Genomic DNA, 16016 nt, shown 5'->3' on the forward strand with positions numbered 1-16016 from the left:
AGCAAATGCAGACATATTGTGGTGCTCCTTTCCTTTTTTTTTTTTTTTTTTTTACTCTTCATACCGTGAAATATTTATTGAATTAATTTTGCATGCCAATTTGATCAATGCCTTTTACCTCCAGTATGTTTACATGTGGAAGCATTTCTGTTAAAACAGGCCCAAATGTGTTGGTAGAGTGAGATATATGTTCCTATTTTATGCTTCCAGACAGACTGCATCTTTAAACTAGTGGAAAGTGTAACCACTGAAATGATCTAATAGTTAGAAAAACCCAACTTGTAACCCTCATTGCCCCAAAAGGAAGTTGTAGTCTACCTACCTAGGTGTTTACTCCATTAAAACAAAAATATATGTCTTATGCTAAATAGTTTTTTTTTTTTTGTTATTATGCTTACTTGTTTGTGCTATTCATTCTCTGTTCTCTTATTAAGCTTGCCATAAATCCTGGCCATAAACAGAAAACCTCTATCCACACAAATGGGGTTTACAATGTATTGTGACTCGGAGCGTGCTCTCCTTGACAACGGTCAATCAAACAACTGACTTCTGCCAAGCAGGGACAGCCACATATTGATCGAAATGTGGCCAGTCCCTGCTAAACTGGGTGAATTTTCATCTATCTATGGGCAGTTAAATTTTTTTCTCTAATGCCGCGTACACACGACCGTTTTTCAGGTTGTAAAAAATTACGTTTTTTTTTATGTCATTAAAACCAATCATGTGTTTTTCATGATGTGCCGTTGTACGTCACCGCGCTTTGCTAGAGCATTTTTTTTTTCACAATCGTGTGTAGGCAAGGCCGTTTTAATGTTCGGGTTGAAAAAAAATGTTTTTTCTAGACCATTAAAAACTTAATTTCTCTTTCGTTCATGGACGGACACAGCCTTAATCTTGACTTAGTGGGTATTAGCCTACCTTTTAGGAGTTGACTAGGCAGAAACTTGAATATAAAAGGTTAACTTATCATACATCCTATAGCCCCGCCCAGGGGGCGGGCCCTCTGGGTATAACCCCTCTCTCTACATCTCGCAGATCAGTTTTTTTCTGCCTAGTTTCAGGAGAAGACATGGCTCCCTTCAGGCCCATGGCTTGAAGGCTGTTAGTTCAAGATTCTGGATTTTTTTTTTTCCTGCGATCGATCAACTGCCGACTGGGCGACAGGCTGGATCCTAGATCCTTGTATTCTTCCCAGTTTTGGCCATCACGCGTGTGCCGACCGTAGCTGCGCGCTGGGTCGTCCACGACATGCCCTCCGCTCTATGGGTGGCCGGTGAGCTATGCGCTCCAGGGCTTGCATAAAGACCGGTCTACAGGGCCGAGTCGCAGTAGCCTGGTTCGACAGTCATCTCTGTTACCATGCGGAAGATGCACTCTCCAGGATGCTTCAGCATAAAACCACAGGAGGGTAAGTACTACTACCTTGCTTCGGCAAGAAAACAGAGCTGGGCATCCCTGGAGCGGTGAGTAAAGGGCTCTATATTTCCCTTCTCCCCTCCTTCCCCTTCCCTCCTCCCTAGACTGCTGAGGTGCGGGTTGCCCTGGAGAGCTCCTACTGAGAACCAATATAAAGTATGAGTGCATAGATATTGCTTACTTGTGTCCATGTTGTCATCTGCTGCTTCCCTCTTTCAATGTAGAGAGCTGCATAAGAGATTCTGCTGCTGTGTGTCTGGCGACCATTTTTTCTGTGACCATGCTGGATTGTTTGTATACCTGGCGGCCATTTTCTTGTAGCCACTGTTGGCCTCTAGTCAGAGCTTGGCGGCCATACTTCTGGGGTCTATATGCACTATGGCGGCCATTTTCTTGTAGCCGCCAAGCGCTGGAGGTGTTGCTCACACGGCGCCCAAGGGGGGGCTGTACCGCGTCTCCCGGCCTCTCAGCGGCCTGCGCGGTGCGCCCCAAGAAGGGCGCTTAGAATGGCTATCCTCCGGCAGCATTTCCTCATGAAACTGGGGCCTCTAGTGTCCCGCTCTGCGGCCATTTTTTTGTACCCCATGCAAGTATTCCAGCACTGGCGGCCATGCTTTTGGGGCCTCAGTATGCTTGACCTCTAGTGCCTGAGCAGCGGCCATCTTATAAATCAGCAGCCAAACAGACACACGCTGCTGACCAGCAATCAAGCTGATAAGGACAGCAACCTTGTAGATGGCAGACATTCAGCAGACTGACAGTTATATTCAGCGGACTAGAAGCAGCTCAGCTAAACGGCACTGCACTGCTGGTTCCAGGGTGGTGAGTCCTCTGGGGCAGTACCCCTCATCTCTGCTTCAGTTAGGAGGGTGGGTTGTCCACCTTGCTTGGAATCCCTGTGTCAAGCGTGTGGGCAGCAGAAACAGAAGTTTTTTTTCCCTGAAACACCTGAGCTGGCAATTGATGCCCCTGTACCCGATGTATCGGTGGATGCTATGTCGGCAATCCTAGATGCCTTCATTGCCAAGGTGGAATCAGCGCGTGGAAGAACGGGGGCTAGAAAGCACATCTTCTGGGGACAACTCGGATACAGAGCCAGGTCTAGCTACCACTCAGGACCCTGACTCTGAGGTATCTGACGGTGCAGACCTAGAACGGCCAGACAGTGAGGATGACTCTGGACCCAGGTCAGCTCGCGAAAAGGCTCTGGTGAGTGACATTATCACCACAGTGCGATATACCCTAAAAATAGAGGGGTCTGTAGAAGCAACAGAAGCGCCGGTCCCCTTTGGGTTCCATAAGGCGACCCGCACTGCTAAAGTGTTCCCTTGTGTGTCTTATTTAGACAAACTTTTCTACAAGAAATGGGACAGACCACAAAAAACTTTTTTGTACCTGAAAACCTAGCAGTACGTTACCCACTGGAGGAGAGTTTCTTAAAGAAATGGACCTCCCCCTCCATAGTGGACCCTCCTGTGTCCAGACTAAACAAGCTTGCCACCCTTCCGGTGGAGGGGGCTCCTGCCATCAAGGACCCGGCGGACAAGAAGGCAGAGTCGATATCCCGTAACCTATACACTGTAGTAGGTTCAGCGGTACGCCCAACCATAGTTGGGGCGCTGGTGTCCCAGACACTCACGGAGTGGGCAAAGTTACTGCTCAATGGGTTACAAACACATCACGCTTCCACCCACGAGGTAGCCCTAGCGGAACAACTGGTACAGGGCCTAAAATTAGTGTGTGAATCAGCATTGGACACTATTCCTCTGCTGGCCAGAGCCTCTGCTCAGGCTGTGTTGTTACGCCGTCTACTGTGGTTGAAGAATTGGTCGGCGGACCAAGCTTCCAAGAAGGCCCTAATAGACCTGCCCTTTAAAGGCAATAGACTGTTTGGAGCTTACCTGGATGACATTATTAAGGATGCCACAGGCGGTAAGAGCACCTTGCTCCTACAGACCTATAAGGGGAAGGAGCCACGTCGGCGACAGGGGCCCTTCTTTACGGCACCCAATAATTGTTTTCGCCCGCCCAGCACTGCAGGAAGAAAACTACAGGCCAATAAAGCGCCTGCTCAGGGACAGAGATGTCCCTGGTTTCGCAGACCCAACAAACCCGTTAACAAGACCACGTCCGCATAAAGGTGCGCCCCCATCCATCCCTTGGGTGGGGGGACGTCTTCGCGAATTCGCGACCCGGTGGACATCTCGGGTTCCCGACCGGTGGGTTCGCGAGGTAGTCTCATCAGGGTACAAGATAGAGCTTTCCCTCCAACCTCCAGCTACTACCGGCTCGTCGGGAAGCCCTAGATGGGGCAGTTCAAGACCTGCTGGAATGCGGGGTGGTTATTCCTGTCCCAGTACAGGATCGGTTTCAGGGGTTTTACTCCAATCTGTTCATTGTACCAAAGAAGGATGGCGTTCGTCCTTTCCTGGACCTCAGGGCCCTAAATTGCTTCGTGAAGGTACAAGGATTCCAGATGGCATCAATCCGCTCTGTCATTACTACCCTCTAGCCGGAGGACTTTCTGGCATCCTTTGACATCAGGGATGCCTATCTACATGTCCCCATATGCACAAAACATCAGAAACCTCTGCGCTTTGCGGTCGGGGAAGACCACTATCAGTTTATGGCTCTCCCCTTTGGCCTGGCATCGGCACCAAGGGCCTTCACCAAGGTGCTTGCCCCAATTCTCGCCCTACTAAGACAACGTGGCATCGTTATCGTGGGCTACTTGGACGACCTGCTTCTGAGGGCTCCTTCAGCCTCAGAATTAGAGAAGAGCGTGTCTATATCATGTCAGACCCTCAGACATTTTGGGTGGCTTCTAAACATTCAGAAATCAGTAATGATACCGACGCAACGCCTAGTATATCTGGAAATGATCCTGGACTCCTCAGAGGCAAGGGTGTTCTTCCCTGTGGAAAAATTGCAGACCCTTTGGACTGTGGTGCGGCAGTTGACGTCCCAGAAATGGTCGTCACTCCGTTTCTGCATGCGAGTCCTGGGCCTCATGGTGGCCTCCTTCGAGGCACTAGCACAATATCACACGCGAGTATTACAGAAAGAAAATTCTGTCTCCCTGGTTTGGTGGTTGACCTCACCGGCACTTCTGTCCGGGAAGTCGTTCCTTCCTTATCACTGGACAGTAATCACGACGGACGCCAGCCTTATCGGGTGGGGGGGAGTCTGGGGGGTCCAGTCGACCCAGGATCGCTGGTCCCCGGAGGATTCCCACCTGCCGATCAATGTCCTGGAACTTCGGGCGATCAGGCTGTGCCTTGCCGCATGGTCTCAGACTACAGGGGCGGCCAGTCAGGATACCGTCGGACAACTCCACGGTGGTGGCATATGTCAACCATCAAGGAGGAACAAGAAGCTCGGCTGCAGCGTCAGAAGCCACGCTCATTCTAAGGTGGGCAGAAAGGAGCATACCGGCACTGTCGGCCATATACATTCCGGGTGTGGAAAACTGGCAGGCGGAACTACCTGAGTCACCAGTCGTTGGACCAAGGAGAATGGTCTCTGCACCCGGAGGTGTTTCAGCTCCTTTGCCAGAGATGGGGCACGCCAGACGTAGATCTCCTGGCGTCTCGACTTAATCGGAAGGTATTGAGGTTTGTGGCCAGGTCGAAGGAGCCATGGGCAGACGCCACAGATGCGTTGGTGGCGCTGTGGAGTCAGTATCGGCTAATCTATGCCTTCCCTCCTCTAAAGCTTCTGCCTCTTCTACTTCGCAGAGTAGAGGCAGAAGTGATTGCAATGATCCTAATCGCCCAGGATTGGCCTCGGCACCCTTTGTACGCCAATCTAGTACGGCTAGTAGCAGACGTCCCTTGGTGTCTACCACAGAGAAAGGACCTGTTGTCACAAGGTCCCATGCTGCATCCTACTTTACAGTCGCTGGCTTTAACGGCATGGCCATTGAAAGTCAGGTACTAAGAGACCGGGGCCTATCGGATTCGGTAATTTCTACCATGAGAAGGGCTAGGAAGTTATCCTCTAGGAGGATTTACTATCGCACCTGGAGGGCTTATTTAGCACTTTGCGAAGAGATGAGGTGGAATCCACAGACTTATTTTGTGTCCAGGATACTCCTGTTCCTACAGTGTGGGCTGGACCAAAGACTTGCCTTAAGCATGGTTAAGGGACAGATCTCTGCCCTGGTTGTTTTCTTTCAGCGACCCCTGACGACTCACTCTCTAGTGAGAACTTTTGTACAGGGGGTCCGGGATGTGGCCCCTCCGGTCCGTCCTTCACTGCCTCCGTGTGACTTAAACCTGGTTCTCTCGGTGCTTCAGAAGGCTCCGTTTGAAGAGATCACAGAGATTCCCGTATTGATACTTTCTCAAAAGGTGGTCTTCTTGGTGGCGGTCACGTCAGTTAGACGAGTCTCTGAGCTGGCCGCCTTATCATGTAGGGCTCCCTACCTAATTTTCCACAAGGATAAGGTGGTGCTGTGTCCGCAGCCATCTTTTCAACCTAAGGTCATCTCGGCCTTCCATCTCAATGAGAACATCCTTGTGTCCTAACCCGTCGCACCCTAGGGAGACGACGTTGCATTCCTTGGACGTTGTCCGAGCCCTGAGAGTATATTTAGCTGCCACTGCTCCGTTCCGGAGGTCAGACTCACTGTTTGTTTTGGTGGCTGGGCCCAAGAAGGGCCTAGTGGTCTCATCGGCCACCATCTCTAGGTGGATCCGACAGACAGTAATTCAGGCTTACGCCATAAGGGGTCGCGTGCCCCCCTTTCCTATCACGGCGCATTCGACCAGGGCAATAGGTGCCTTCTGGGCTTTCCATAAAAGAGGAAACAGGTGCGCTACAAATAATGAAGCAAAAAATTGCAAACTTCATGTGAAATAACAAAAAAGTTCATAAGTATATGCCAGAAAACATGTGCAATAAATGAGTCCTATCAGGAAAAATCCAGGTGAGGGTTCATATATGATCTCACTCCTCAGCACCGACAAGAGGGATATCAAATGGCAAGAAGCTGGTCAGCAATTAACACTTCTCTCATATATAGAAATGGATGGCCGCTTACCAGAACGTTGGACCCCAGGGGGTCATTCAGGCATTGAAATGAGGATGGTTGTCACTGGATGCTTGCTTCGGGTAGGTTTCTCCGCTGGGAAACCAGGAACTCCTTTGAAGGTATCCCCCGCCAAACAGATCCAGGATATGGCAGCCACTCAAGATCACAGGAACGTGTGGGTGTCAAAAATGAAAAGAGGATTTCATAGTGCAGTAGTTCTTTTAAAAAATTGGTGCTTTATTCCAATCACACTGACATCTTAAAAAAGATACTTTTTAAAAAGACACAACACCGCACTGTTACAAAGTTGCAAGGCGTATTGGAAAACAAATGCAAGTCTTTCCAGCGTCGGTTCAGACCGATCAGCTGGGAGCGTGGTGACGTCAGCGATGCTCGCTCCACCCGACGCTGCCTTTCTCCCAAGAGGGCTTCAACAGGGAAGGAGGCGTTCCGACATCAAGCGTCTGTTTCCCAGGTGTGTAAGGCGGCGACTTGGTCGCCCGCTCACACTTTCACCAAATTCTATAAGATTGATTGTGAGTGCATCTTCGGATGCTTCTTTCAGCCGCAAAGTTTTGCAGGCGGCTGTTTAGAGTTGCAACTCCTCAATGGAGGAGCTCTGTTGTTTTGGGGTGAAGTTTAATTTTTTGCTGTTCCCACCCCTCATTCTTTGACACTGCTTTGAGACGTCCCACAAAGTCAAGATTAAGGCTGTGTCCGTCCATGAGCGAAAGAGAAAATAGGATTTTATGCTCACCGTAAAATCTTTCTCTGAGTTCATGGACGGACACAGCACCCTCCCCTCCTTTTTATGTTTGTACTACTTTTTGACGAACTGATCTGCGAGATGCAGAGAGAGGGGTTATACCCAGAGGGCCCGCCCCCTGGGCGGGGCTATAGGGTGTATGATAAGTTAACCTTTTATATATGTTTCTGCCTAGTCAACTCCTAAAGGAAGGCTAATACCCACTAAGTTAAGATTAAGGCTGTGTCCGTCCATGAACTCAGAGAGATTTTACAGTGAGCATAAAATCCTATTTTTTTACAACCCAAAAAACGGTCGTGTGTACGCGGCATTAGGTGGATAGACATTGTTGAGAGGAATTTTTTTAATGTGACATCAATCACATCTAATGGGGGCTGTGGGGAATATCAAATTTTAGATGTAATAGGAGTGATCCCTAGCTATCTAATGTAACAAATCATCAGACTCTGGCTCCTAAAGCAGGTCCTTAACCTCCAACATTTTCCTAGTATCTGTCTCCTGTAGCATATCTGCTTTCCCTGACCACTTTTTACGTAGTATATGCAGTGTCTTCTGCAGCATGCCTGCAGTCTCGATCCATCTTATGCAGGTATCACCGCTGTTCTGGGACATGTTCTATAGCAGTCTTGCAGTGTCAGAAGATCTTCTGTAGCCTGCATGTGGTCTTTAGCCATCTTCTGTAGCATGCCTGCTGTCTTGGACCATCTTTTGTAGCATACCTACTGTCTTGGACCATCTTTTGTAGCATGCCTGCTGTCTTGGACCATCTTTTGTAGCATACCTGCTGTCTTGGACTATCTTTTGTAACATGCCTGCAGTCCCAGGCCATCTTCTGTTGCAAGTTCACTGTTTATTAGTTTCCTGCAACATTGTGTACATTGAATATTTATGTGCAGTTCTTTTTATAGGCCCCCTATATCAAGTAATTAGACCAGCACTGCTTCAGTTACTCTGCTAAGACAGAAAATGTCAAAACAATAGGGAGAGGTAAAGTTCTAATGGCTGTATTCTAAAATGGTTGTTAAAAAGACTCCTAAATGGGTAAAGTGACAGTCTCTTTATAACCAGTTCCCAACTAACTCAAGTCTATTTATGGGGCCAGAATGGCTCCCCTGCGCAAAACCCTGTACCCGTATGGGGTTTCCCTTAAGAGCCGCCGGCGGGGCGTGCATACGCCCGCTGCACAGCGGGGGACCCGATGTGCTTGGCCTGCGGTCGCTGCTCGCCACGTGCAATTGCGTGCACGAGTGAAAGGATGGGCATTTGTGTGTGTGTGTGTGTAAACACACAAATCCCTGTGCTGTTAGAGGAGAGGAGACATATCTTTCGTTCCTTGTAAGTAGTAACAACGATAGGTCTCCTCTCCTACTCAGTCCAATAACCATACAGTTAGAACACACTGAGGGAACACACATTTAACCCCTTGATCACCCCCTAGTGTTAACTCCTTCCCCACCAGTGACATTTACACAGTAATCAGTGCATTTTTATAACACTGAATCGCTGTATACATGTCAATGTTCCCCAAAAATGTGTCCGATCTGTCCGTCGCAATACCGCACAAAATCACAGATCACCGCCATTGCTAGTAAAAATTTTTTTTATAAAAACGTCAAATCTTTTACATAGTTTGAAGATGCTATTACTTTTGTGCAAACCAATCAATATACGCTTATTGCGATATTTTTGGTTTAAAAAAAAAATGTAGAAGAATATACTGATGAAGAAATGTGTTTTTTAAAAACATGTCTGGGGATATTTGCTAAAGCAAAAAGTCAGAGGTGATCAAATAACACCAAAACAAAGTTCTATTTGTGGGGAAAAAATAAGCAAATTTTGTTTGGGTACAGCATTGGATGAACGCGCAATTACCAGTTAAAGCGACGCAGTGCCAAATTGTAAAAAGTGCTCTGGTCAGGAAGGGGGTAAAACCTTCCGGGGCTGAAGTGGCACATCCCCTGACCCAATTTTTTACCTTTTCTGCTCACCCTGCCACTTCTTTCCTCTTTGGTCCTAACACTGTGTAAGGGCCATGGTAGGTTGACAATGCCCTTAAAGTGACAATGTTATGTCCTGCCTATTGTGACTGACATAATCTCTTTAGGCCTCATTTCCATTAACGTTTTTACAGCCGCTTTTTTTAGCGTTTTTTTACAGCTTAAAAACGCCTGTCCATGTTATTCTATGGCTTCATGCCCACATAGGCGTTTTTGAGCTGCAAATGGCATAGGCGTTTTTGAGCTGTAAAAAAAAAAACCAGGACCAGGGCATTCTGTGGCGCCGACGCCAGAGCTGTAAAAACACCAGACGTTAAACGCTAAAAAACGCTACCACTACGTTTTTGAGCTCCAGCGTTTTATCAGCAAAAATTTCATTGGTCACTGTAGCCTCTGAAAACACAGGAAATTCACAGTCATGTGCTTGTGGGTATAGCACAGAGAAGAGAGAACTAACTAAGATGGCAATTGCAAGTTCTGTATCCCAACTTTCTCTAATCACTGCTGTTCAAACACATCATGAACTGTGGGATGTGGCACATGCTCTTCATGGAGATCATATTAGGAAGGTGAAGGCATGTGGATAATCCACAACTTGTGGCAGGTGACGTGACCAGGTGACGTTGCAAGTGGACAATTCACAACTTGTGGCAGGTGTCGTGGTCAGGTGACGTGGCAAGTGGACAATCCACAACTTGTGGCAGGTGACGTGGCCAGGTGATTTGGCAAGTGGATAAATGACAACTTGTTACAGGTGACGTGGCCAGTGGACAATCCACAACTTGTGGGAGGTGACGTGGCCAGTTGACGTGGCAGGTGACGTGGCCAGTGGACAATCCACAACTTGTGGCAGGTGACGTGGCCAGGTGATTTGGCAAGTGGATAATCGACAACTTGTGGCAGGTGACGTGGCCAGGTGACACGGCCAGGTGATGTGGCAAGTGGACAATCCACAACTTGTGGCAGGTGTCGTGGCCAGGTGACGTTGCCAGTTGACGTGGCCAGTGGACAATCCACAACTTGTGGCCAGGTGACATGCCAGCATTCTCTACAGTTAAGTAAAAAAAAATCACCGTCAGCCCCTTCCACACGGCTTCTCATGTGTCACTCCCATTGCAAAACAAAGCTTCCATCTACCTCAATAGCTCTGTTTTTTTTTTCACTGACCTGGTCACATGACTGCTCTCCTCTGATGTTACACAGTAGGTCAAATGACCGCTCTCCTCCTCCAATCAAAGCTACACTCGGAGGAGGAGAGCAGCAAGAAAAAACGAAGCTATAGAGATATTTACAAGCTTCGTTTTACAATGACACTGACACAGGAGGAGCGGTGTAGAAGGGGCTGGCAAGTGACTTTTTTTTCTCAACTTTAGACTATGCAGGTAGCGCTGAAAATTAGAATTCATCCCCAGCCATTCCAGATTCCAATCCCCAAACCCCATAATTTATCAGTGAGACCACTAATCATATTAAAGAGCCAATGAAAGACTCAGGTGGGAGAAGACAAAGCCAGGCCTGATTTTACAGGAAGTTTCACCATTTTCTTGTATCTCTATCTTTTTTTAATATAACTTACTGCTTCATGTGCATTTTTTTTATCTAAGGCCCAGTTTAAGTTTGACAGGTTTCTGCCATAGTAGAGAATAATTCCAGCAATTTAGATAGTGTTTTGCCTTGTGTTTTTTAAGGTCACTTTGCAGTAATGCAAGGACGTATAAAAAAAAAGTGTAGCGTATTAATGTGCTTTACTAAACAAAAATGCTGTACCTACAAATTATGTCCAATTTTAGGAAACCATACACAGCCTACAGAGTATCACAAAATATGCATTCAATATACAAATGCACAAGCTATCTATCCTTTCTAGAAAAAATAGCATTGAACAATGCATTCAATAGGGAATACACTAAAAGTTACTTAACTTGGGTTGTAGATTTAATGTCATCCCCAGGTAAAGCTAATTATTTCTGTCTTCCTAGTAATATGGAGTCTTTCTTCTATTCAGAACCTCTTCCAGTCTCCTTGCTTCTCAGAGTCTTCCAGAAGCCACTTCTCTTCATCTTCAGCACATGGCTGAGTTCAAGTCTTTTTTGTCCCCTCCCCTACTTCCTGCCAACTTAACTTCCTGTTGCATGAGTTCAATGAACCAGTCAAATTAGTACATTATCATATGAGTAAAGGAAGCCCAGTTTCTAGAAACAATGCATTGTAACCACATTATATATCGTTATGCTGAAAAAAATCACTAAAATAGCCACAGCAAAACAAACAGTTAAAACATCTCTCAGCTTTAGTTTTCTGCATGTGTTCCCACTTCCACTCTCTGAGGACATAACAATATGTAAGTGGAAATATCTCCAAAATGAGAGGGATGAGCACCTGTCATAGTAGTCGTCAGGACCAGTGTCCCCATTAACCACTTAAAGACCAACCCCTTTTCTGGAATTTTTGTTAAAAAGTCTAAATCCGTATTTCTTTGGTAGAAACATTACTTGGAACCCTCAAACTTTTATATGTATTTTGTTTTTTGTTTTTTGTTGCAGAGAATAAAATGGCGATCATTGCAATATTTTATGTCACACTGTATTTTTGCAGCGGTCTTTCAAACGCAATTTTTTTTTGGGGAAAAAATACACTAATGAGTTAAAACAAATTTACCCCATTCTTATTTGTACAATGTGAAGGATGATGTTACACTGAGTAAATGGATACCTAACATGTCACGCTTTAAAATTGCGCACACTCGTGGAATTGCGCCAGTACTTCAAAATCTCCAAAGGCAACGCTTTAAACATTTTTACATGTTACCTGTTTAGAATTACGGAGGAGGTCTTATGCTATAAATATTGCTCTCGCTCTGACATACGCAGTGATACCTCACTGCATGCATGATTGCATGATTTGAACATCGTTAACAACATATGCTTGCATGTCCTAGATATGTGTTCACTTTTGCAAGTGAGCACGTAGGAATGCGGTGCATAACATTTATTATTATTATTATTATTTATTTTACTTTTTTATTTTTATACTGTCCCTTTTTTTTTATATATTTTTTTTTTTTAGCACTTTTATTCCTTTTACAAGGAAGTTAAACATCCCTTGTAATATAAATTAGGATGCCAGGTCCTCTTTATTGACTGATCTGAGGTCACAAGGATCCCAAATCTCTCATTTACCTTTTTAAAAAAAAATATATATATATATATATATATATATATATATTATATAATTTTGCTTGGCCTGGGAACCGGAAATGATGACAGACATTGCTCCGATCCTCCAAGGGCATAGAGACCAGTAGCATCAATCTTGGTCTCGCTTGTCTCCATGCCCGCTTCTGAAAGTGATCCCGTGGTAAATCTGCCCACTTTTATCTTGCAGAGAATTGGCCATGGTAAAAAACAATACTGGGGCCATGGCAGCTAGCTGCTGCCATAACACTGGTATTTACCATCAAAGTAATTATGTATTTTTACTACGGGCCGGTTACGTTCCAGGGGCAACTGAACAATTTTGGGTTCCTCCTCACTTTTTTTTTTTCTCCTAATAGCAATGGCTACCAGGACAAATAGTAAAGTTGGTTTTACCCAACAGGGACAGGGGATAATACAAACCTAGCCTATTTTCTAACCTTTCCCTGGTCTAATCAAAACTAAAAAAATATGTTTTGATGGGAGTTATGTTTTAAATTAAACTTTCAGTACAGTGAACAGTATTACCTGTAAATATGTCTTTGAAACCTGTGCATTGTGTGTATGTAGTACGTTTGTGGTCGAAATTTGAAATACTGTAACATAATACCTTGATACTACTTTGAAATCATTAAACATATAACCTATAGTTACTAGAGGCATTAATAAGTTCCATAGCAAGTCTTTTTAAAAGGTGACTTTGTGGAAACTCCACTATAAACCTTTTTGTATAGTCTAAATTATTCCTTTGCCAGTTGCGTTTTAGAACCTTTTCATAAGCAGCAAACGATCGTTTCTACAGTAGAGTGGGTTTTTGTAATTTTCAGTGTAATGGGAATAAGTAGTAGGCAATAGGGTTCAGCAGCTACACTCATAAAAGATATGCAGTCTTGCTCTTAACTATGTGTTATGTACAGTATGCTTCCAGTAATTTATTCTTACTTGGACTTTTTAATGTCTCCCTAATTGGAAATCTTGGAAAAGGCACTCCTTTTTTTTATCCACATTGACCTTACCATTGTAATTGTTTAAATCTTATTTTTCTTTATAGAAGCTCACCGTTCACTGTCCAAAATACCCAATTTCCTTTTATATGTTGCTATAACAAGTATAAAGAAAAGTTAACTATTGTCCTGCTTTTTCTCTGCTCCTATTTCCTTTAATATATGCTCTCAGGGGAGTATGTTGACTTAGAGGACTACAATGCACAAAGCTCAAGTTTACCATTCCAACTGGCTTTACCTTTTGATACAGACTTTGTTAGGTTAGATAGCCAGAAATTAGTGTTGTATGCCCCGTACACACAACTGGGTTTTCCGATGGGAAAACTGCGAGAAGAGATTTTGACCGGGAAAAAAATGATGGGAAAACTGCCAAACCCGCTGGACAAAAAAAAGAGAACCAGCTCTCTTTTTTTCCCGCCAGGATTCCGGACTGCCTTTTTCCCGTCAGAAAACCTGGCCGTGTGTAGCAGAAACCGGATATTTTTGGCAGTTTTCCTGTGGGGAAAAAACTCTGATGCAGCATAAACACGGCCGTGATTCCCGAGGAAAAGCTCTCATCTGAGTTTTCCCGACGGGAAAAGCAATCGTCTCTACGGGGGAAAAAGTAGATAGCAGGTTCTCGGTTTTCCCCCTCGGGATTTCTGACTGACCTTTTCCCGTCGGGAATCCCGGTCGTGTGTACTAGGCATTAGGGTTGGTGAGTGGCTGAGGGTTGATGTGAGGGTAGGTTTATATAAACCTATTTTATTTATAAAAATACACTAAAGTTAATTTTAGTGCACAAAAACAAAATACAATACCCACGTTTTGGAAAAATATATAAAAAATGAGGCTGCATCAAGTAAACAGATACCCATCGTGCCAAGTCTTTAAATTGAGCATGGCCATAAAATGGTTACACACTTCGATACTCAAAATTGTCAATTGGAGATACTTTAAAAGCCTACTGGTCATCAGTTTATAGATAACCATGTATAATGGCCCTATAATTATTTCTCTTACTCTTGCATTTGTGGCAATATAAACATGTATAGCGCAATTGTCATTTTGATATGTAACCACACCTGATATGTGCATTGATGTGTATGTGTGTGTACTTGGGGGTAAGGGGCTGTATATGTGTGTGTACTTGGGGGTTGTTTGTTTTTTACTGTGCGTTTTGCAGCATTTGCCACTCGTTTTTGTTTCCCCCATAGAAAAATGTGTGTTTGCTTCTGTGTTTGGTCTGTCGTTAACAATTAATGGCACTGAAAGTGCAACTAGTAATTTTAGCTGTTTAAATGTGGCAATACACTATAAAATCTCATTGTACAATCTCTTTTAATTTTACCAAATGTACAGTATATACTAGGAGAAAACCCCTATCTAGCCAATCACTCTATATCTATTTAGGCAGGCCCGTGCATTGCATATTTGATGGTAGATCTAAAGGAGATTGTACAATCAGATTATATAGTGTATGTGGAGCTTTACAGAACCCAGGGCGCACTCCTCCTGTTTTTAGTACTACAGCTCTATTCACATAGGCTGCTATCTCATCTCTCATTTTCTGCACACTTCAAACAATGAACAATCTGCACAAGATTAAAATTAAAGGCTATGTTCCCCTTTGTTCACCCTTTGTTCTTTTTTCCAAATTCCAGCTCCCCTATGTACCTATATAGAATTAATGTACTTTTTTTGCAAAAATATGAAAGCTTTCTATTAATTCTACAGACAGTTATTTCGCTGTCTTCATGGATTTTTGTAAAATTAGATTGTATAATGTATAGCAAATGCAGCAAAAAACGCGCAACCCACAAAAAAAAAAAAAGGGTGAATGTGAGTTCCCACTATGCAGAGCTGTGAATGTGAATAAGTGTTCCTGTCTACTCTCTCCTATGCACTTGTATAAAGATGACCATACACTATGCAATCTGATTGTTTTAGTGAGAAGGGTGATCACTGATTGATTGCATTTCATTTAACAAAATGTGCACCTGGGAATGAGTGGGTGGATGATGCAGGGTGTGTGCTAATGAGGTCAGCTGGTCAACTCCTTCCTGTGTCATGACCTATAGTCTGACCAGAAAGTAAGGCAGAATTAATGTATATGTTTGGAAACATTGAGAACAGTGGAATTAATAGAAAGCATTGACATTTTTGCAAAAAAAGTATAATTATGTTATATTGGTACATAGGGGAGCTGAAATAATAATAATAAAAAAAGTAAACAAAGGTGAACTTAGCCTTTAAAGATGAGCTCCTCCCAAAAGTGGAAGTTCTGCTTTAAGCACTCCTCCCCTTCCTATGCCGTATTTTGGCCTTTTTTGGGGGGGGGGGGGGGGCGGGTACCTAGTTTTGACATGCATTCCCTCCCACTCGGATTGCCTAGGTGACTCGAGCGGAAGTTCTCCTTTCCCCCTCCCTCCTTGAAAACTTCTGGAACACATCACAGTTACCATAAGATTGCCTGACCATTCAAGAGGCGCATCGCATTTATGGGGAACACTTGCCTGTGAAGCCGCAAGCTGGGTGCCCACAATTGTAATACCGGCGTCAGGTAGAGGAAAGGGAGAAAATTGAGGGTTTGTGCGAGCACATTGCTGGATCGTGGGACAGGTG

At 44.6% G+C, this 16016-nt stretch overlaps 1 protein-coding gene across 6 annotated transcripts in view; it reads left to right on the plus strand.

The window, feature by feature from the left end:
* The window catches only part of PNPLA4 (patatin like phospholipase domain containing 4), a 125961-nt gene that overhangs the window by 26625 nt on the left and 83320 nt on the right, over window positions 1-16016 (plus strand). The gene's annotated exons all lie outside the window — the stretch shown is intronic.

Source organism: Rana temporaria, chromosome 2 (genome assembly GCF_905171775.1).
Source record: "Rana temporaria chromosome 2, aRanTem1.1, whole genome shotgun sequence".
In the NCBI taxonomy this organism is placed as follows: domain Eukaryota; kingdom Metazoa; phylum Chordata; class Amphibia; order Anura; family Ranidae; genus Rana; species Rana temporaria.